At 35.4% G+C, this 23620-nt stretch overlaps 1 protein-coding gene and 1 pseudogene across 6 annotated transcripts in view; both read left to right on the top strand.

Moving 5' to 3' along the window:
• The window catches only part of NOL4 (nucleolar protein 4), a 399753-nt gene that overhangs the window by 33174 nt on the left and 342959 nt on the right, over positions 1–23620 (top strand). The gene's annotated exons all lie outside the window — the stretch shown is intronic.
• Positions 19686–19743, top strand: LOC132348277 (U6atac minor spliceosomal RNA; annotated as a pseudogene).

The following is a 23620-nucleotide window of genomic DNA, read 5'->3' as shown; positions in this document are numbered from 1 at the left end:
AACTATGAAATGAAGGTATTGGATTAGATTTTACCTGTGCATCTGTTCAACTCTGAAATGCCATTTGTCATCTACCCTTGGTTTAAAAGGACGAGCTTAGGAAAAAGGATAAAGATGATACTATTCAGGTTTCTTTACATTTTCTTAATTGTAAAGACTAAATTAAATGAAATAATATATTGACTATTACTGAAACTTGCTTAATTCTTATATATGAGTTAGTGCTGTTTTATATTGTTTTCTCTATCTGAGTAGTGGATCTGTACAAATTCATCATTATATCCTCCTTCCCACCTCCCGCCAAACCCCCCCAACCCAGGAAGTTATATATCTACTTAGCTATATCTACTTAGTTATATTCTTAGCTATATCTACACTTTAAGTACATTTGAGAGACTGTGAGGGTAGCAGAAATCCATCTCCGAAAGCTCTAAAATATCTGCCTAGCAGTTTAACAAAACCTTCTCAAAAGTGCTATTGAAAATATCTAAAACGTTATAAGATTGTGATTCTTTTACTATGTATAATTAAAACAATTATTCAATTTAGAGGAAATACCCATTGTTGAATATTATTTAATTTCTTGAACTTTTCAGTGTGACTTCTGTGCATGGAGAAAGGCAAAAGTTCATGGAAAATAAGTTAAACTGTTGCAAGGAATAAGTCCCTTCCTGGTGGATTCTGTAAATGCCAAATAATCTTTCCATTGTATGGAAATTTGCAGCAGATTCGTCTCTTTTGCAGTTAACAGAGTGTGAAGAAATCTCCTCAGAAAGGTTTGATAGGGTCCCCATCGCTCCCATTACCACCTGAATCACCCCCCTCCACCCCTTGCCTGGGGAAAAATTGTCTTCCGTGAAACCGTCCCTGGTGCCAAAAAGTTTGGGGACCACTGCTGTATACAGTTTAAATGCTGTGAATGTGTGTGGTTTCCAGTCTCATATGGCTCTGATCAGCAATTTCCAAAAGGTGTGAGATTTTCGTACTTTGATTAAAACGAGAAGATAGAGTCTTTGTAATATAGTTGACTAAGGATTTCTATGAGGGAAAATATGTGCACACGTTTAAGCAGCCATTTCCATGTAGCTTTAATATTTCATGAACCGGATACAATAGTACAAATAAGTTGCTCCGTGTCCTCAAGGAATATTGAGGGAAACAGTGTCTTCAGCATAGACATTCCAGAAGGGAATCTGTTATTCAAAAATTAATGTATTTTTCGAACATAAGAAAAAAGAGAAGGTTCATTCACATAATGATCCTTTTCATTTTGTCAGAAAATGAGATTTTATTACCTTTTTGGGGTCTTTATGAATATATCTAGTTCCTGCAGTTATCTAACTATTTTTAAGTGAGAAACTTGCATAGAGATTAGCTTGCAGATTAGAAAAATAAATTCTTTATATGCTTGAAGGGATTTTTAAAAAATAGGTTATTGATTCACTTTTGTACCTTATGCCAATATTATGCTACTTCACCTTACTGAAGCAATGCTGGTAAAGAATTCCAGACAAGGTGACTCTTATTAAGGTCGCAGATATCTTGACCATTGCTAATGGAAAATAAAATGCATACAACCACTTGTAAAACAGGCATAATTGGCCTCAATGCAATGGCAACATAAAAGCTATTTTGGCACAGACAGGTACATATGAAGTTAAATAGCATTCTTTTTGGGAAAAAACCCAAAAAAACTAACATTTCTTTTACAAACACTGAGACTTCAAATAAAGGAAAACATGGCTTTTATGATTTTAAAAGGTCACCATGTGTCAATACACACATAAAATTTATACAAATTAAGTTTGGCCTTTTCATTATTTTGCATTAATAGAAACACCAAGATTTGCAACTTATGATTTTACTTAGCTGCTTGGGTTTCTGTGTTGAGAGATATTAATTTTGCTATTTGTGACCGATCCTTGGTTTTTCTTTTTATTAATTTCAACTTTGAGTGAGTGTAATTAGAAAGAGCATATACAGGATACCAGTTGTCAGTAATAAAATCATAAAATGTAGATTTGAGAAAAATGATACAGTCATGCTTTAGTGTTTCATGAAAACCATCTCAATAATTTCTTTTTTTTTTTTTTAAATAAATTTATTTATTTATTTATTTATTTTTGACTGTGTTGGTTCTTCGTTTCTGTGCGAGGGCTTTCTCCAGTTGTGGCAAGCGGGGGCCACTGTTCATCGCGGTGCGCGGGCCTTTCACTGTCGCGGCCTCTCGTTGCAGAGCACGGCTCCAGACGCGCAGGCTCAGTAGTTGTGGCGCACGGGCTTAGTTGCTCCGCGGCATGTGGGATCCTCCGGGACCAGGGCTCGAACCCGTGTCCCCTGCATCGGCAGGCAGACTCTCAACCACTGCACCACCAGGGAAGCCCCTCAATAATTTCTGATGTGTCATTTTCAATTTTATTTATAAATGATTTAACACAAGGCTGTAATTATAAGATTCTGGTAAGTCATTTGAAAATCCTTTTCACTGTACACTTTCCATTAATTTGAATCAATTGCATTGGAGTCAGTTAAATATCTGTATGTTAAATATTAGCTCTTTAAAAGATACTTGCATTTAGGTGAGTTGTTTCTATATTAATTACATGCAAAAATGCACTATAACCCTATCATCCAAAAACTGCTGAAGATGAGAGAGCTGACATAGTAGCTCTTGAAAAATGAATAAGGGGAAACAAAATGTGTAACATCTTTTAATATTTGAATTTTGAATAAAGGCATTTAGCAATGCTGGGAATGGGTACATTTTTCCCCAACTAACTTATAAGAGAAATACATGAGTCCAACACACATTTTTATTGCTTTTCTCTTCTCTTCTTCCTTTTTATTTTATTTATTTATTTTTTTAAGAGCTACAAACCTGTGACAGCTCTTTGTTTTTACAGATGCCGAGAAAGGCTTCTGTAATCCTTGTAGGTAAAAATCCAGCCAAGATTTAAGAGTTTTAATTACAATCTGGATATAGTGGAGAGGTGATGTCTTAGAACATCATAATAAACAACATCTCCCTTACACAGCTAATAATTGCAGGAGAAAAGTGCACACATAGGTGCACGTATGTGTGTATGTGTGTCTCTGTGGCGGGGGAGAGGGAGAGAGAAAAAAAGGGGGATAGGTAGGTACGTAGACGAATTTTGAACAACGTTGGGTAAATTAGACAACTCTAGAGATGTGGTAGACTTGCAGATAATTCTCCCAACCCCTGTCCTTCTCCTGGTCCTTCTCTGTTGGCAGAGCTGGCTTCCCCTTGTAGGCTTATATACTTGCTTTCCCAGCTTCCCCTGCAGCTAGGGCACTGGAATATAAACTTGACCGTGCCAATGGAAAGGGAAAGGGAAAGTCTTTTGTAAGGTGTCAGGAAAGGTAATTCTCCACAAATAAAAAGAGATGAAAAGCATAAAACACTCTTCTTTGGTGGTTGTGGCAGTGAGTGCACATGAAGTCTGGGATTTCTGAAGCCTTCTTGCAGTCATGAGAGAGATAGAGCTGATATGGGGAGGATAACAGAGGAGACCAATAGAAAGAATTTACTTGGGTCATGATAATACCTTCTTGACTTAGAACCGAATCTGAAACAACACTGCCTCTGGAAATTTTTGTTTACAAAATATTAGATGTATAAGTAATTTTAAGGTGGTTAATCTGTTAATTACAGCACAATCAACTGACACAAGTGATCAATTCTTATCATATATATACACATATACATACATATAAATGTGCATAGGTATAAAAATGTGCATAGATGTGTATATATATATATATATATATCTATATCTACACACATTTATGTCAGTATGTAATGTATATATATATATATATGTGTGTGTGTGTGTGTGTGGGTATACATATATGTGTGTGTGTGTGCTTTTTCCTTCAGTATTATGTAACTCACTTTTCCAAACATTTAGACAAATCAGAATGAAGAGAGTGCAACTTAATTACTGTTTTTCAATTGACGTGTTCTAAATTGATTAAGTAATTACAATTGAGTGGAGATACACTCAAGTATTTATGGAATTTTTCTACTTTATCACATATGTCCAGGACCTTCTAAAACTGTGTGCCATCATTGCATAGCCATCTTTAGCAAAACACAGCTAGAGCTGAGTTCTTGTTTCTGTGCTGTGACTTCAAGCTAAAGTATATTAGCTTATTTGAGGATTTTAAAAAACATGGGACGTTGATGACTCTCGGGCCCCAATGGACTTCTTTGGCTCTGTTAGCATATTTATGTGATTGTGTGTGAAACAGTTTTGCATTGTGTACCAGACCTATGTATAATATACCATTTACACTTGTTTTAAAATACAAAGTAGTTCCTATAATGTCCTGATCTGAATATATCATAGTACTTCTTTAGAGTAGAAAATAAACATACAACTGTAATAAAATGCAAAATAACTTTAAAATCATTGTCAGAACATAGTTATATATGTATTCGAATGAAAATATTATTTAAATTTTAAACTATCAAGACCTAAAATTCCATTACATATTTTTGTATATTAACATTATCTATGAATGTTTTCCTTGACCCATTCCAGCCAGTTTATGAGTATACACCATAAAGAGGATTAAAAGACTGTGACTCACTATAGACTGATAAATCCTACCAACAATTCAAAGCACACATTTAACTCATGGTGACTGGATAATTTTAACTTCATATATAAAGGACAGCACATTCATTCATACAAATATTAAGTATATACACATAATAGAATTTTACTGAATTTATAATTATTTGACAATTATTTATAGAAGAGCATTGGATGTATATTATATATATCACTTTCCAGTTGCATTGTATTTTAAGAGATAATTTACATTCCAAACTTTTATTTGCATGTGATCTGTTACAGATGGCCTCCAGCCATCCTTATCAAGAGATAAGCATTCTCAGCTCTTGTAAACTATGGTGAATGAATATCAATCTGTTTTCCCTCTTTATATAGACCATAATTCCAGACGGAAGCCTGCTGTTTATAAATCTGAATTTCTGCCAAAACAGAGATGTTGAAATTCATTTGATTCATTTGGATACTATCTGTATGCAGTGGAATATATATATATATATATATATATATATATATATATATATATATGTATAAATAATTTCTTTTAACTTAAAAAAAAATTCCAGTATATAGTTTGGATGGGAAACCTGATGAAGTCATAGCAAAAAGATGGTTAAAAATGCATCTTCAAGTCCAAATGTCAAAATGAGTCTTCTAGATTCAACTGTCTCACAGCCATAAGGAAATTAAAATATACATATTTATTTTGCAAATGAAGAATAGAAATAAAGTAAATATTTTGAACTTGGTTTAAAGGGTTTTAACCTTATTCTTTTCAGATTTATTTATTTCTAAGCTAAAATAACATTAATTTAAAATATACTGAAAGGCATATGATCTTGAAATATTTTATTAGATGTAGGGGAAAAAGCTGAAATGTATATCTTTACATTTGCTTTATCATTAACTTTACTGTAATCAACTTTATCATTAATAGAAACTGTTTGGTTTTGCTCATGGTGTGTTAACTTGTTCTAGAATAGTGTCCTGTATATAGTAAATAATAGATCTTTGCTGTATGAATTAACTTTGAATGTTAGATTGCCATTACTGAAGGTTTTGGGAGGTCCTGGATAGGAGTTAACATATTGGAAGTATAGCTCATTTTCCCTTTAATCTCTCTCAGTCTATGCAAACAAAGCACCAAGAGTAGTACATTAAGGTCATGTACCTTGGACCTACAAATCTATTTCATTACAAGAAAGAATATCATCTGTGAACAAATAATATACACATAAATATTTGCAAATATAGAAAATTACTACAATTCTAGAAATGACTAACTCTGGCCTTATATCTTAGACACCTGGGAGACTGCATTCATCCTTCTAATTAACTGAGACAATCCTTTTTAATTTTTTTTCTTCTTCACTAAAATCCTAGATTTTATTCATTAATTATTTTAAGGTATTATGTTACATTCAGTGGATGACAAAAAGATAAATAACTTTGGCTACCCTTAAGAAGTCCATAATTAAAATGGAGATATAATATGTACAAAAATAGTTACAATACTCAACATCATCTATTATTAAGGAATTGCAAATGAGAACAATAATGAGATACTACTACACACTCCTAGAATGGAATAAATCCAAAACACTGACAGCACCAGCACCAAATACCCACAAGTATATGGAGCAACAGAAACTCTCATTCATTGTTGGTGGGAATGCAAAACAATACAGCCACGTTGGAAGACAGTTTGGCAGTTTCTTACAAAACTAAACATTCTCTTACCCTTCAACCCATCAATTGTAAACTTTGGTATTTACCCAAATTAGTTGAAAATTTATGTCCACACAAAAACCTGCACATGGATTTTTATAGCAGTTTATACATAATTCCCAAACTTGGAAGCCATCCAGCTATACTTCAGCAGGTGAATGGTAAATAAACTGTTGTACGCCCTGACAATGGAATATTATTCATCTCTATAGAGAAATGAGCTGTCAAGCTATGAAATGACCTGGAGGAACCTTAAATGCACAATCCTAAGTGAAAGAAGCCAAACTGAAAAAGCTACATAATGTATGATTCCAGCAACATTCTGGAAAATGCAAAATTATGGAGACAGTAAATGATGAGTGGTTTCTACAGGTTATAGAGGAGGGAGGGATGAATAGGTGGAGCACAGAAGATTCTTAGGGCATTGAAACTATTTTGTATTACACTATAATGATAAGTATATGTCACTATACATTTGTCTAAACCCATAGAGTGTACAACATCAAGAGTGAACCCTGATGTAAACTATGAACCCTGGGTGACAAAGTAGTTTCATCAATTGTAGCAAATGTCCCACTCTGGTGGGCGATGTTGGTAGTGGGTGAAGCTGTGCACGTGTGGGGTCAGGGAGTATATGGGAAATCTCTGTATCTTCCACGCAATTTTGCTGTGAACCTAAAACTGTTTTAAACTATAAAGTACTTAAAAAAATCTGTATTACAAAGTATGCAGTTTAGAAGCAAAATCCACGTGCTTTGGGGATTTATAGAAGATAATTTTTTCCTGGTTAAGGAAAATTTTTCTGAAGAATGTTACCATGATGTATAGATAATATTTTATTAAGGGTAAGAGTTCAATAATTCTCGCAGAGAGGAATGGCAAGGGCAAAAACTCTGGCAGTTGTAGTACTAGCAAATGGCACGTATAGTTGACCCTTAACAATGCGGGGATTTGGGGCACTTGACCCCATGCAGTTGAATATCTTTGACTCCCCCAGAACTTAACTACTAGTAGCCTACTGTTGACTGGAGGTCTTACTGATAAAATAAGCAGTTGGTTAAGGCATATTTTGTGTGTCATATGTATTGTATACTGTATTCTTACAATAAAGTAAGCTAGAGAAAAGAAAATGTTAAAATCATAAGAGAAAATACAGTTACAGTACTGTATCATATTTATCCATAACCTAGGTTTATTTCCTGTTTATAAGATGAATCATCTATCAGTACCTACATCAGTATTATCCACAAGATACAAAACACTAGATGTTATACATATTACTAACAATAGACATCAAAAATGAAAAGATAATATGAAAAAGAAATTGATATTTATTTACAGATATAATGATTCATGTATTGGTAATGAAGGGGCAGCACTATGATTGTTTTATGGTAGCCTAGTGTAATACATATGATTGCTTCACAGTAACCTATCCTGTACACTAATGAATGAATCATTATCAATTTTTATGGCATACAATGTTTCAGTCATATTCATAATACAGTATTTGAAACATCATTACATTTAAAAAAATCCATTACCTGTGAAGATAGGCTGATATGAAGTTTCTCCAATTACAAGAGAGAAGCATACCATACAGTAGTGTAATTCTTTGAAAGCAAAGTTATGAAACAGAAAACTAACACATTATTAACTTTATATTAAATGTCACTCACCCTATGTTTATGTAAGGATAAGCTATCTGCTTCAATAAAAGTTTTGCATACTATGTTGTACATGTACATTTTTGCATATTGAAAAATTCCACCTGTAAGTGGACCCACACAGTTCAAACCCGTGTTCAAGGGTCAACTGTAGTTTCATTGGACTGAAAAGTAGAGAACACTTAGTGGAATAATGAAAGCTAAGATTTGAAAGACTTGTATAATTTTAAAGTTAGCTAGAATGTTTGTTTGATATACTCATTTTTCATTCTATAGAGAAAGAAGGAGGCTTAGAATAGAATGTGTAATCCTACACATTACTAACTGTGTTATCCTAGGGTAACACAATTAGTAATGGATAAGTTTGTTCACTTAAATTCCTAATCCAAATTTTTGTTATTTTATGCCTTGGCAACTATAGAAGATCCTTGAATGTTAAAATAAGGAATTTAGACTTTATTCAACTGGCTGTGTTTTTTGTTGTTGTTTTTGTTTTATTATGTTAGAGAGTGGCAAAATAGAACATGATCTTAAGATCTATATGGTGGAAGTGAGCAGAATGGATTATGGACGAAGTGGAAAGACTCAAACATGAAAAATGGTCATTTTGATAGAGCAGACCTGAGTTACGGTAGTTGCGGTAGAACTGGAAAGAGGCTTGGCATGAATTTGGGTATCAATTAAGTATCAATAGTCATTGTGCCATAACAATCTTGAAACCCTAATTGTGTAGAAGGTGCAGGACATGGATGCTGGGGTTGAACTATCAACTATTTTATTATGCAGCTTTGGATTGTATTAGCTCTTCAAATAAGTCCATATTACAGTTGTAATTTAAACATAACTATAAATAAAATAAACATGTTTTAAAAGGATAATAAGGCTTTAATATTGACAGTAGATATGAGAGAAAGAGGAAATAAAAAGCTGAGAAGGTGAGCCTGGATTACTAATGCAATAATGTGACAAGTGGCAGGGGGAAATGTGAGGTGCTTTTTATGTTATGTAGTACATAACGATGAGTTTGTTTTGGAAATATTAAACGATGATTTTTACCACATAAGTGGAAATTTTCCAGCAGGGAAGTAGCGATAAGGGTTAGAAATTCAGAGAGGCCAAACTGGATTGAAAAGTCACGCTTACAAAAGTTGTCTCCTTGGAGTCAAAAGGATGTTAAGGCAAAGGAAGGGAAAGGACAAAATTTGAAATATACACGTTTAAGGACTGTGACCTTTTTTTAGGCATATATTAGTTCTCTGCTGGTCTAGGTGTGTGGTAGTCAAAGGAATGGGTGAAAATCTTTGCCTTCAGGTAGCTAACGGATGAGTGTTTCTCAAAGCAAAATCTTTGACCTACTTTATGACCTGGCTGATTATTAAATGGTCCACAGGAAGTTTAGCTGCGCCAGAGGGGAAAAAGGATGAAACACTGCTTGAAATAGCTTTAATAAATATGAAATGCAGGATTAATTATGATATCATCATCAGATTACTTTCTCAATACATTCTCAATTACATTCTCCGTAATGGTTCATGACTATTATATCCTTGGTTGGTCAGGTACTATGAGGGAAATATTGCTCACTTGGTCTTCGCTAACATTCGGTTAGCAAGGAGAAGGTCAGGTGCTTTCATGCTATTGTTTATATTTGTGAAATTTGCATATTATTTTATTGAGTTATATCCCGAATTCACAAAAGTGGACCAGGGAAATAAGATGATTTGTCAAAGTATGAGACTAATGTAACTCACAGTAAAGTAAACAGAAGAGAGAATAAGTGGATTTACAAGTGTATTATTTCCACCAAGCAGCCCAAAAAGAAGAGTTACATAGAAAATATGATGATGAACATCTGAAAATTGGATTTTGACTGTGTATCTACTTACCCTGTTTCCCAGGCACATTGGCAATAATGAAACTATCAGACAATGCTTGACATCATGAAAGTTTTTGCTTAAATTTCCAAAAAAGAAAGCATAGCAATCTCTTTGTAAAGCAGTCAAAACTGTCTTTCAGTGAAAGAGTAAAATAACACTTTTCATAATAAAATGGATCAGTTTTTGTCATGAAAGGCCAAAAAGATTCTAAAAGTAAAGTGACATTTTTCAGAGCTGAAGATATCTTTGCCAAAACAAACATGCTTTTTCTGATAATGTTGTAAAGCTAGTTATAAGACTATTTAACACAAAGGGGAAAATACTTTCTTTGATCAAAGGACTGCTGGTTGTCACATCATATTAGGCATACGGTGTAAAGTAAAAATTGCTATCATGTATATGTTCTAGATAGATAGATGATATTATAGGTCTTTTGAGGTAGAATAAGAGGAGCTCATGACAATTACCTTTATCTCCTTAGTGAAGAAGGAGATTAGGCCATGATTTGAGTGGCTTGATGATCTTAGGAAGGTAAATTGTATTTAAGGGTTATTCAAGAATTGATAGGTGCAGACTATAAACCTACACCAAAAAGTTAAAGAAAATGTAAAACTACTTGGGGGTATTGTAGGGAACTTCACAGGAAACAAGAAATTATCATGGAGCACAAAGGAAGATAATAGAGCTGGGCCTCACTGGAGCAAGAAAGCTTGTTTTTCTTCCCCTTTGTGGGATTGCCTGGTGGCTTGGAAATGCTTCCCACTGCATGACTGTTCCTTTCTGCTCTCTAAAGATTACCTTTTTTAGAAAGTAAGACTTTGCTAGTTATCTTCTGTGTCTTCAGTTTGCACATGGCACCGTGTTGGCTGCCTCAGTCTTTTGTTTCAAGTTCAATTTCTTGGGAAGAGGGACTTTCTTCCAGTTAGGGGCAGTTATGTGGTAAGGGTTTAGAGGACATCCTTTGCAGATTATCAGTGGTTCTCTGTGAATCGGAGGTGAGCAATCAGACATCTCTAATATAGACAAAAGATGAAAATGATAAAGGTGAGTGTCTCTGAGGACCACCTGAAATTCTTTTTCATAAAGGATGCTGTAAGGTGTGATTTAATAACTTTCTAGAGTAAATATAAGACCCCAAAGCCAAGAGAGAAAATTTGGGGACTGTTGGAAGGCTGCTAGCATTTCTGCATGTCTTGTGAGTAGAGGCACTGACTGCCTTTGTTTGGAACTGTCTTCAAAGGATATTTGTAGAGTGAACAGGCTTGGACAAAAAAGATAATGTCTCCCCTTGGGGAAAAGGGTGGGTTTGCTGACTGTTCAGTATAATAAAGATGGTATCTTCCTCCACGGCAAGGTCTAGGCTGACTTACTACCCATTATGAAAGATTCGGTTTCCCTGAGCTCGAGATTTCTTTCCTGTATGTATCCCACTATGTGTGCAGGTGACAACTGGCCTTTTTCTTGTTGCTCTGTGAGTATTGTAACTTGGGGAACTGATGCAAGTGTTGATACCCTGGCTACTACTATTCCTATAATGGCCAGTGGCCTTTTGTCACTAATGCAGGCGTCTTGTGTCTTCTGCCACCATCCATGAAACTGTGGCAGGCTGAATTAGCTTGCAAGTAGGGGAAAATCTCAGATCCTTCACAGTTCTTGACAGAATTATCCAGATTTTAAGATAGACATTGTGTTTTAATGGTTGCCTATGGGGGCCTAGGGTAAGGAGGCAAGTGAAACTGAAAAGTGGACTGATAATTAGAAAGATAGGAGAGTGTGAGGTAACCGAAAGTCTTAACTAGGGACAAAATAGAGAGTGAGTGTAGTGAGAGAGTGGGTGACAGGAGAGTAAGAAAATTTTGAACCCCTAATCTGGCATACTGTATAGGCTTCACAGAAGTTTCTACTTACTACCTTTGAATACTAACTTCTGGTTTCTCCAATTTCAATTTCACCAATTTATTGCTTATATGTCCTCTTCACTTCTTGATTTCTACAAACACTTGATTTCTAGTGGTTTATTTGTGTAAGTTATTTGACAGTGAACAGTGTGATTGCTCCCAGATATCCCATATGTAACCCATATGCCAACTAGAGATTCCCTTCTCCTAAGAGATTGGTTTGAGCCTCCCTCCATTATGAAATTTGAAAAGTCAAATGCTCTCCCACAAATTTCTGTGAATTAATGAGGAGATTTTTATTTCCATGTCACCTTTGGATCTGAATCCCTGTCTCCTCAGATTTCTTGCTGTTTATTCTGTCCCTAGTGGCTCTTCCTTTATCATCAGACTGATGTCACTCAAACGTGGAACTCAGTCCCTTCCTTGAGTGGCACCTGCCCCACTCCATGTTCTCCATCTTTGTTGTAGAGTTTACTATTATTTGGGGGAAGTGTCATAGTAATTCAAGCAATTCTTAAGTATCAGTTATCCTCTTATAAGTGCCCTTCGATTCCTCTTTTGGTTACTTGCCTATCTTCTATCTTTTTTATTGACACATCTTTCTTAGAAACATAATTATAATGTGCTATTATATATAATATTTATGTATATACTGTATATACTTAATATATAATTTGTATATTATAACACTGTCATGGTAACAACAATAGTAACAATGTAAATTATTTCCTATTCATAACAATTCAGCACTTACTCAAATTAGCTCTGAATTTCTCTTTGCAATTAGAAGAGCTCAGTTGAAGCTTTAAATTCCTTGGCAGGGCTAATATGTTCAACGTTTAGACAAAAATTACTTTTCTCTCCAGGCCTAGTATGTATATATAAGCTTATGTGCTTGTATATGAATTGAGATAGAGTTCCTTTGCGTGATTACAATTATTTAATACTTTTCATCTTTTACCAATTGCTTATTTTGTTTTTCTTCTAAGATTTATTCATTTTTATGTGTATATTTTACTCACATAGAGTAACATTCTCTTTATGACATGCAGTTCTTTGGGTTTTGACAAAGGCATAGAGTTACGTAACCGCCACCACAACCATAAAATAGAATGGTTCCATTACACCTGAAACGCCCTCATTCTTTCCCTTTTTAAACAACTCCTGTCCCCACCCCCTACACCTGGCAACCACTGGTCCATTCCCTGTCCCTGTAGTTTTGCCTTTTACATGATATCATATGAGTGGCATCACACGACATGTAGACTTTTGGCTCTGGTTCTTTCATTTAGCAAAATGAAATTGAAACTTATCCATGGTGTGTGAATCAATACTTTGTTCCTTGAAATCTCTGAGTATTATTCCTTTGAGTGAATATACCATAATTTATCCATTTACTTTACTGAAGGACATCTGAGTGGTTTCCACTTTGGGTGATTATGAATAGAGTTGCTGTAAACATTTGCATACAGGTTTTGGTGTGAATATGTTTTTATCTCTTGGTTAAGTATCTAGGAATGGGAATGCAATGTTATATGATAGATGTGTGTTTACTTTTATAAGACACTGACGAACTGTTTTCCAAAGTGACAGTACCATTTGCATTCCTGCTAGCAAAGTATAGAGTGCCACTTGCTCCACTCCTAACTAATACGTGATGTTGTCAGGATTTTTTTTTTTTTTTTTGCTATTCTAATAGCTATGTAGTAGTATCTCATTGTAGTTTTACTTTCCTTTGTCCTAATGAGTAGTGGTATTGAGCATCTTTTCCTATGTTTCCTTGCATCCACATATATTCTTTGATGAAGTGTTTGTTTAGATCATTACTCATTTATTTATTTTTTATTTTTTAATTTTTTAACATCTTTATTGGAGTATAATTGCTTTACACTGGTGTGTTAGTTGCTGCTTTATAACAAAGTGAATCAGCTATACATATACATATATCCCTATATCCTCTCCCTCTTGTGTCTCCCTCCCACCCTCCCTATCCCACCCCTCTAGGTGGACACAAAGCACCGAGCTGATCTCCCTGTGCTATGCGGCTGCTTCCCACTAGCTATCTATTTTACGTTTGGTAGTGTGTATAAGTCCATGCCAGTCTCTCACTTCGTCCCAGCCTACCCTTCCCCCTCCCAGTGTCCTCAAGTCCATTCTCTACGTCTGCGTCTTTATTCCTGTCCTGCCCCTAGGTTCTTCAGACCTTTTTTTTTTTTTTAGATCGCATATATATGCGTTAGCATATGGTATTTGTTTTTCCCTTTCTGACTTATTTCACTCTGTATGACAGTCTCTAGGTCCATCCACCTCGCTACAAATAACTCAATTTCGTTTCTTTTTATGGCTGAATAATATTCCATTGTATATATGTGGCACATCTTCTTTATCCATTCATCTGTCGATGGACACTTAGGCTGCTCATTACTCATTTATTAATTTGGGATATTTGTTTGCTTATTATTGAGTTTTTGAGAGTTGATTGTATATCCTAGATACAAGTATTTTGTCAAAAATGTGATTTGCAAATATTTTCTCCCAGTCTGTGTCTTGTCTTTACACATTTTAAACCGTATCTTTTACAGAACAGGTATTTTCTATTTTGGCATATCTAATTTATCAGTTTTCCTTCCATGGATCATATTTTGGTATCATGCTGAAGGACTCTGCTTAAACTAAGGTTGAACAGATATGCTCTTTTTTAAGACTTACTCTCTACCTCCATACATGCATAGCCTCCCACATTATCAGTATCACTCCCCAGTTTGGTCCTTAAAAAAATGTTTACCAGGGATGAACCTACATTGACATCTCATAATCGCGCCCAAGGTCCATAATTTAACTTAGGAGTTGTACATTCTGTGGGTTTGGACAAACGTATAATGACAAATATCCATCATTATAATATCATGCAGAGTATTTCCACTGCTCTATTCATCTCTGTCCCCCAACCCCTGACATCCACTGATCTTTTTATTGTGTACATAATTTTGCCTTTTCCAGAAAGTCATATGGTTGGAATCATACAGTATGTAGCCTTTTCAGATTGGCTTCTTTCACTTAGTAATATGCATTTAAACTCCCTAACCCCTGCTGATGTCTTTTCATGGCTTGATAGCTCATTCCTTTTTAGTGCTGAATGTATTTCATTGTCTGGTGTACCACAGTTTACTTATTCATTCACCTACTGAAGGACAGCTTGCTTGGTTCCAAGTTTTGGCAATTATGGACAAATCTACTATTAACATCCATGCACAGTGTTTTTGTGGGGGCATAGTTTTTCACTCCTATGGGTACACATCAAGGAGTACTACTGCTGGATCATAGGTAAGAGTACGTTTAGTTTTGTAAGAAAAAGCCAAACTGTCTTCCAAGATGGCTGTACCATTTTGCATTCCTATAAGCAATGAATGAGGGTTTCTGTTGTTCCATATCCTTGCCAGCATTTGATGTTGTCAGTGTTCTGATCTTGGCCATTCTAATAGGTGTAGAGTTGTATCTCATTGTTTCAGTTTGCATTTCCCTGATGACATACGATGCGGAGCATCTTTTCATATGCTTGTTTGCCATCAGTATATCTTCTTAGGTGAGGTGTCTGCTAAGGTATTGGCTCATGATTTAATCGAGTTGTTGGTTTTCTTATTGTTGAGTTTTAAGAGTTCTCTGTATATTTTGGATAATAGTCCTGTATCAGATGTGTCTTTTGCAAATCTTTTCTCTCAGTCTGTGGCTTATCTTATAATTCTCTTGATATGTTCTTTTGCAGAGCAGAAGTTTTAAATTTTAATCTAGCCCAGTTTATAAATTATTTCCTTCATGGATTGTGCCAATGGTGGTGTATCTAAAAAGGCATCATCGTACCAGAAGCCATCTAGGTTTTCTCCTATGTTTTTCTTCTAGGAATTTGATAGCTTTGCATTTTACATTTAGGTCTGTGATCCATTTTGAATTAATTTTTGTGAAGAGTGTATGATCTGTGTCTAGATTCATCATGTGAAAGTCCAATTGTTCCAGCACCATTTGTTAAAAAGACTGTCTGCTCTCCATTGTGGTACTTTTGCCCTTTTGCCAAAGATCAGTTAGGTATATTTATGGGGATGTATTTCTGGGCTCTATATTATGTTCCATTGTTCTATTTGTCTATTCTTTTACCAATAGCACAATGTTTTGATTACTTCAGCTTTATAGTAAGTCTTGAAATCAGGTAGTGTCATTCCTCCAACTTTGTTTTTCTCCTTCAATGTTGTGTTGGCTCTTGGTCATTTGCCTCTTCCCACAAACTTTAAAACAGTTTGTCGCTATCCATAAAATAATTTGCTGGGATTTTGACTGGATATGCCTTGAATCCACAGATCAAGTTGGGAAGAACTGACATCTTGACAATAGTGAGTCTTCCTATCCAGGAACATAGAATATCTCTCCATTTATATAGTTCTTCTTTGATTTTATTCACCAGAGTTTTGTAGTTTTCCTTGGATAGATCATGTACATATTTTGTTAGGTTTATATCTAAGTATTTTATTTTTTGGTGCTAATGTAAATGATATTGTTTTTATTTCAAATCCACTTGTTCATTGCTAGTATATGGAAAATCAGTTGACTTTTGCATATTTAGCCTTTTGTCCTGCACCCTTGTTATAACTGCTTATAAATCCCAGGAGCTTTTGTTGTTGTTGTTGATTCTTTTAGATTTTCTACACAGATGATCATGTCATCTGTGAACAAAGATAGTTTTATGTCTTCCTTCCCAATCTGTATATCTTTCATTGCCTTTTATAGCATTAGCAAGGACTTCCAGTACAATGTTTAAAGGAGTGGTGAGGGGGGAAAATCCTTACGTTGTACTTGTTCTCAGTGGGAAAGCTTTGAGTTTCTCACCATTAAATATGACATTAGCTATAGTTTTCTTGTAAATAGTCTTTGTTAAGTTGAGAAAGCTCCTCTCTATTCCTAGTTTACTGAAAGTTTTTACCATTAATGTGTACTGGTTTTTGTCAAAAGCTTTTTCTGCATCTATTGATATAATTACGTGATTTTTTTTTTCTTTTTTTAAAAGTTTGTTGACATGATGGATTACATTAGTTGATTAACCAACCTTGCATACCTGGATCAAATTCTACCTAGTCATGGGATTCTCCTATGTTTTCTAGTAAAATATTTTATAGTTTTACATTTTACATTTATTATATGATCCATTTTGAGTTAATAAAGTATGAGGGGTGGGTTAAATTTTATGTGCTTTTCAGCTAATGGATGTCTATTGTTTTCTATCAAATTCATTTTATTAGGATTATAAGGTTAATTGAATTATTTAAAAATATGAGAAAGAGGAAGTTAAATTTAAAAAATAACCCTTAATCCCACGACCCCAAAATTGTCACTGTTAAACATTTTGGTGTGTTGCTTTCCACACTTTATTCTTTCTGCACTCAGTTTACAATAAATTGGGGAAGATATGAAACCATTCACAAATGTATTTTTGTATTGCTATTTTACTGATATAATTTATGTACCATAAAATTCACCCTTTTAATATGAACAATTTAGTGGTTTTAAGTATATTCACCAGGCTGTGCAACTGTCACCACTACATAATTGCAGAATATATTCATCATCCTGAAAATAATTGCTCACATCCATTAGCATTCACTCTTCATTTCTCCCTCCTCCTAGCCCCTGAAAACTAATCAACTTAATTATCTCAATGGATTTGCCTATCCTGGAAATTTTATATAAATGGAAGGATACAATATGTGGCCTTTATGTCAGCCGTCTTCCACTTAGTGTAATGTTTTCAGAGTTCAGCCATGTCATAGCATGAATTAGTACATCATTTCTTTTTATGTACGAGTAATATTCCATTGTATGGATATGCCAAATTTTGTTTATACATTCTTTAGTTGATTGATACTTTGAGTAGTTTCTACTTTTGGCTATCATGAATAATGCTGCTATGAACGTTTGTGTACAAATTTTTGTGTGGACATATTATTCAATTCTTTGTTTTATACCCAGGAGGGGAATTCCTGGGTCATATGGTAACTCTAACTATTTTAGGAACTGCTAAGCTGTTTTCAAAATAGCTTTACCATTTAAATTTACACAGCAACGTTTGAGGTTTCCAAATTCTCCACATGTTAACCAACACTTGCTATTTCCCATTTTTAAAAATTATAGTCATCCTAGTGGATATGGAATAGTATCATCTTGTGGTTTGCATTTATCTAAATGACTAATCATGTTGAGCATCATTTCATGTGCTTATTGACCATTTGTGCAATATATTTTCTCTAGGGAAATGTCTATTCAAGTTCTTTGCCCATTTTAAAAATTGTGTTGCCTGTTTATTGTAGAACTGTAAGACTTCTTTATATATTCTGGAACTATATCCTTATCCAATATATTATGAGCAAATATTTTCTTCCACTCTGTGGTTTGGATTTTCACTTCTTTGATAGTGTTCTTTAACATGTAAAATTTTTAGTTTTGATACAGTCCAAATTATCTCTCTTTTCCTTGGTTGATTATGCTGTAAGTGTCATATTAATAAACTGTCACCTAAAGCAGGGTGATAAAGATTTGCACCTATGTTTTCTTCTAAGAATATTATAACTTTAGCTCTAACATTTAGGTTACTGATTCATTTTGAGTTACATTTTGGATATGGTATGAGAGAGGCATCCAATTCAGTCTTTTGCACGTGCATATCCAGTTGTCCTAGCCCCATTTGTCAAAAACTATTCTTTGCTTTGTTGAATTGTCTTGGCACCCTTGTCAAAAACCATGTGACTATGGATGTATGATTTACTTATGAGTGCTCAATTCTACTCCATTGATCTATATGTCTATCTTTATTGTAGTAGCATGCTGTCTTGATTATTGCGCTTTTGTAATATGTTTTGACATCAAGAAGAGTGACTTCTCTAACTTTCTTTTTTGTAGATGGGTTTAGTTTTTCTGAGTCTTGCATCTCCAATGAATTTTAGGATCAACTTGCCAATTTCTTTTTTTTAACCTATTATTTTCTTGTTGAAGTATAGTTGATGTACAATATTATATAAGTTACAGGTGTACAATATAATGATTAACACTTTTTCAAGGTTATAATCCCTTTATAGTTATTATAAAATATTAGCTATATTCCCTGTGTTGTACAATAATATATCCTTGTAGCTTATTTTATACATAATAGTTTGTACCTCTTAAAAAAAGGAGTTGGAATTTTGATATAGATTGTGTTGAATCTGTAGATTAATTGGGGGAATATTGGTATCTTACCAATATTAAGTCTTCTAATCTTGGAACTTAGGATGTCTATTTATTTGTATTTTTTAAAATCAGCTTTATAAGGTAAATTGACATATAAAATTGTAAGATATTTAGAGTGTACACTGTGATGATTGGATATACATGGTGAGAGGATTCCTCCCATCTAGATAATTAACACATACGTCAGCTTTTTCTTTTTTGTTGGTGAAAAAATTTAAATTCTATTAGCAAATTTCAATGATATGGTACAGTGTCATCAACTGTATTCACCATGTTCTGCATTACATCTTCAGATCTTATTCCTATTATAGCTGAAAGTTAGTACCCTTTATGTAGCCTTCCCGGCAACCACTTTTCTACTCTCTGTTTCTATGATTTTTGACTTTCTTTTTAGATTCCACATATGATACCATGAGGTTTTTGTCTTTTTCTGTATGGCTTATTTCACTTAGCATAATACTCTCAAGGTCCATCAGTGTTGTTGCAAATTGTACTATTTCCTCCTTTCTCAGGGCTGAATAGTATTCCATTATATATATATATATATATATATATATATAATGTATATCACATCTTCTTTATGTGTTCATCCATTGATGGACAAATGTTGTTTGCATATCTTGGCTATTGTGAATAATACAGTGAACATGGGTGTTGTATAAAAGGAGAAAAGGTTAGCAGTCCCCTTGACAAGGATGGAAGAGAGCTTGCACAGCAACAGGGATGCAGAGGGCAAAGTGGAGAGATTCCTGGACAGAGGATTGGTGCCGACCGGCACTCACAAGCCTGAGAAGCTTGTCTGCTCACCCCCTGGGGTGGGTGGGGGCTGGGAGCTGAGGCTCTGGCTTAAGAAGTCAGATCCCAGGGAGAGGACTGGGGTTGGCTGCATGAACACACAGCCTGAAGGGGGCTAATGCACCACAGCTAGCCAGGAGGGAGTCCAGGAAAAAGTCTGGAACTGCCAAAGAGGCAAGAGACCATTGTTTCAGGGTGCACAAGGAGAGGGGATTCAGAGTACAGCCTAGATGCGCTCCAGAGACTGGTGCGAGCCGTGGCTCTCAGCGCGGATGCCAGAGACAGGCATGAAACGCTAACACTGCTGCTACAGTCACCAAGTAGCCTGTGTGCAAGCACAGGTCACTATCCACACACCCCCTCCCAGGAGCCTGTGCAGCCTGCCACTGCCAGGGTCCCATGATCCAGGGACAACTTCCCTGGGAAAACACACAGCGTGCCTCAGGCTGGTGCAACGTCATGCTGGCCTCTGCCACAGCAGGCTCACCCCGCATCCGCACCCCTCCTTCCCCCCGGCCTGAGTGAGCCAGAGCCCCCTAGTCAGCTGCTGCTTTAACCCCGTCCTGTCTGAGTGAAGAACAGATGCCTTCAGGCGACCCACACGCAGAGGCAGGGCCAAATCCAAAGCTGAACCCCAGGAGCTGTGCAAACAAAGAAGAGAAAGGGAAATTTCTCCCAGCAGCCTCAGGATCATCAGATTAAATCTCCACAATCAACTAGATGTACCCTATATCAGTGGAATACCTGAACAGACATTGAATCATCCCAAAATTGAGGCAGTGGACATAGGGAGCAACTGTAGACTTGTGGTTTGCTTTCTGCATCTAATTTGTTTCTGGTTTTATGTTTATCTTAGTTTAGTATTTAGAGTTTATTATCATTGGTAGATTTGTTTATTGATTTGGTGGCTCTCTTCCTTTTTTTAAAATATATATATATATATATATTTTTTTTTCCTTTTTCTCTTTTTGTGAGTGTGTATGTGTATGCTTCTTTGTGTGATTTTGTCTGTATAGCTTTGCTTTTACCATTTGTCCTAGGGTTCTCTTTGTCCGTGGTTTTTTTAGTTTTGTTTTGTTTTGGGTTTTTTTGGATAGTTTTTAGCACTTGTTATCATTGGTGGATTTGTTTTTTGGTTTGGTTGCTTTCTTACTTTCTTTTTTCTTTTCCTTTTATTACTTTTTAATTTTTAATTTTTAATAATTTTTTTATTTTTTATTTTAATAACTTTATTTTATTTTTTTCTTTCTTTCTTTTTATCTCCCTTTTCTTCTGAGCCGTGTGGCTCACAAGGTCTTTGTGCTCCGGCTGGTATCAGGCCTGAGCCTCTGAGGTGGGAGAGCCGAGTTCAGGATGTTGGTCCACCGGAGACCTCCCGGCTTCACGTAATATCAAACAGCAAAAGCTCTCTCAGTGATCTCCATCTCAAAGTAAAACCCAACTCCACCCAATGACCAGCAAGCTACAGTGCTAGACACCCTATGCCAAACAACTAGCAAGACAGGATCACAACCTCACCCATTAGCAGAGAGGCTGCCTAAAATCATAAAGAGGTCACAGACACCCCAAAACACACCACCGGATGTGGTCCTGCCCACCAGAAAGACAAGATCCAGCCTCATCCACCAGAACACAAGCACCAGTCCCCTCCACCAGGAAGACTACACAACCCACTGAACCAACCTTACCCACTGGGGGCAGACACCAAAACAATGGGAACTATGAACCTGCAGTGTGTGAAAAGGAGACCCCAAACACAGTAAGTTAAGCAAAATGAGAAGACAGAAAAACACACAGCAGATGAAGGAGCAAGGTAAAAACCCACCAGACCAAATAAATGAAGAGGAAATAGGCAGTCCACCTGAAAAAGAATTCAGAGGAATGATAGTAAAGATGATCCAAAATCATGGAAATAGAATGGAGAAAATACAAGAAACATTTAACAAGGACCTAGAAGAACTAAAGAGCAAACAAACAATGATGAACAACACAATAAATTAAATTAAAAATTCTCTAGAAGGAATCAATAGTAGAATAACTGAGGCAGAGGAACAGATAAGTGACCTGGAAGATAAAATAGTGGAAATAACTACTGCAGAGCAGAATAAAGAAAAAAGAATGAAATGATTTGAGGACAGTCCCAGAAACCTCTGGGACAACATTAAACACATCAACATTCGAATTATAGGGGTCCCAGAAGAAGAAGAGAAAAAAAAGGCACCAAGAAAATATTTGAAGAGATTGCAGTTGAAAACTTCCCTAATATGGGAAAGGAAATAATCAATCAAGTCCAGAAAGTGCAGAGAGTCCCATACAGGATAAATCCAAGGAGAAACACGCCAGGACACATATTAATCAAACTATCAAAAATTAAATACAAAGAAAAAATATTAAAAGCAGCAAGGAAAAAGCAACAAATAACATAAAAGGGAATCCCCATAAGGTTAACAGCTGATCTTTCAGTAGAAAGTCTGCAAGCCAAAAGGGAGTGGCACAATATATTTAAAGTGATGAAAGGGGAAAACGTGCAAACGAGATTACTCTACCCAGCAAGGATCTCATTCAGATTCGATGGGGAAATTAAAACCTTTACAGGCAAGCAAAAGCTAAAAGAATTCAGCACCACCAAACCAGCTTGCCAACAAATGTGAAAGGAACTTCTCTAGGCAGGAGATACAACAGAAGGAAAGACCTACAATAACAAACCCCCAAAAATTAAGAAATGGTAATAGGAACATACATATCAAAAATTACCTTAAAGGTAAATGGATTAAATGCTCCAACCAAAAGACATAGACTGGCTGAATGGATACAAAAACAAGACCCATATATATGCTGTCTACAAGAGGCCCACTTCAGACCTAGGGACATATACAGATGGAAAATTTAGGTGATGGCAAAAGATATTCCATGCAAATGGAAATCAAAAAAGCTGGAGTAGCAATTCTCATATCAGACAAAATAGACTTTAAAATAAACACTATTAAAAGAGACAAAGAAGGACACTACATAATGATCAAAGGCTCAATCCAAGAAGAAGATATAAGAAGTGTAAATATTTATGCACCCAACATAGGAGCACCTCAATACATAAGGCAAATGCTAACAGCCATAAAAGGGGAAATCAACAGTAACACAGTCATAGTAGAGGACTTCAACACCCCACTTTTACCACTTTCACCCCACTTTCATCCAAAATGAAACTAAATAAGAAACACAAACTTTAAATGATACATTAAACAAGATGGACTTAATTGATATTTATAGGACATCCCATCCAAAAACAACAGACTACACTTTCTTCTCAAGTGCTCTTGGAACATTCCCAGGAGAGATCATATCTTGGGTCACAAATCAAGCCTTGGTAAATTTAAGAAAATTGAAATCATTTCAAGTATCTTTTCTGGGAACAACGCTATGAAACCAGACATCAATTACAGGAAAAAATCTGTAAAAAATACAAACACATGGAGGCTAAACAATACACTACTAAATAACCAAGAGAGCACTGAAGAAATCAAAGGGGAAATAAAAAAATACCTAGAAACAAATGACAATGAAAACATGATGACCCAAAACCTATGGAATGCAGCAAAAGCAGTTCTAAGAGGGAAATTTATAACAATACAGTCCTACCTCAAGAAAAAAGAAACATCTCAAATAAACAACCTAACCTTACAGCTAAAGCAGTTAGATAAAGAAGAACAAACTAATCCCAAAATTAGAAGGAAAGAAATCATAAAGACCAGATCAGAAATAAACGAAAAAGAAATGAAGGAAATGATAGCAAA

Source organism: Balaenoptera ricei, chromosome 14, assembly GCF_028023285.1.
Source record: "Balaenoptera ricei isolate mBalRic1 chromosome 14, mBalRic1.hap2, whole genome shotgun sequence".
Lineage (NCBI taxonomy): Eukaryota > Metazoa > Chordata > Mammalia > Artiodactyla > Balaenopteridae > Balaenoptera > Balaenoptera ricei.
Note: the sequence above shows the minus strand (reverse complement) of the source record. Positions and strands in the feature narration are given on the sequence as shown.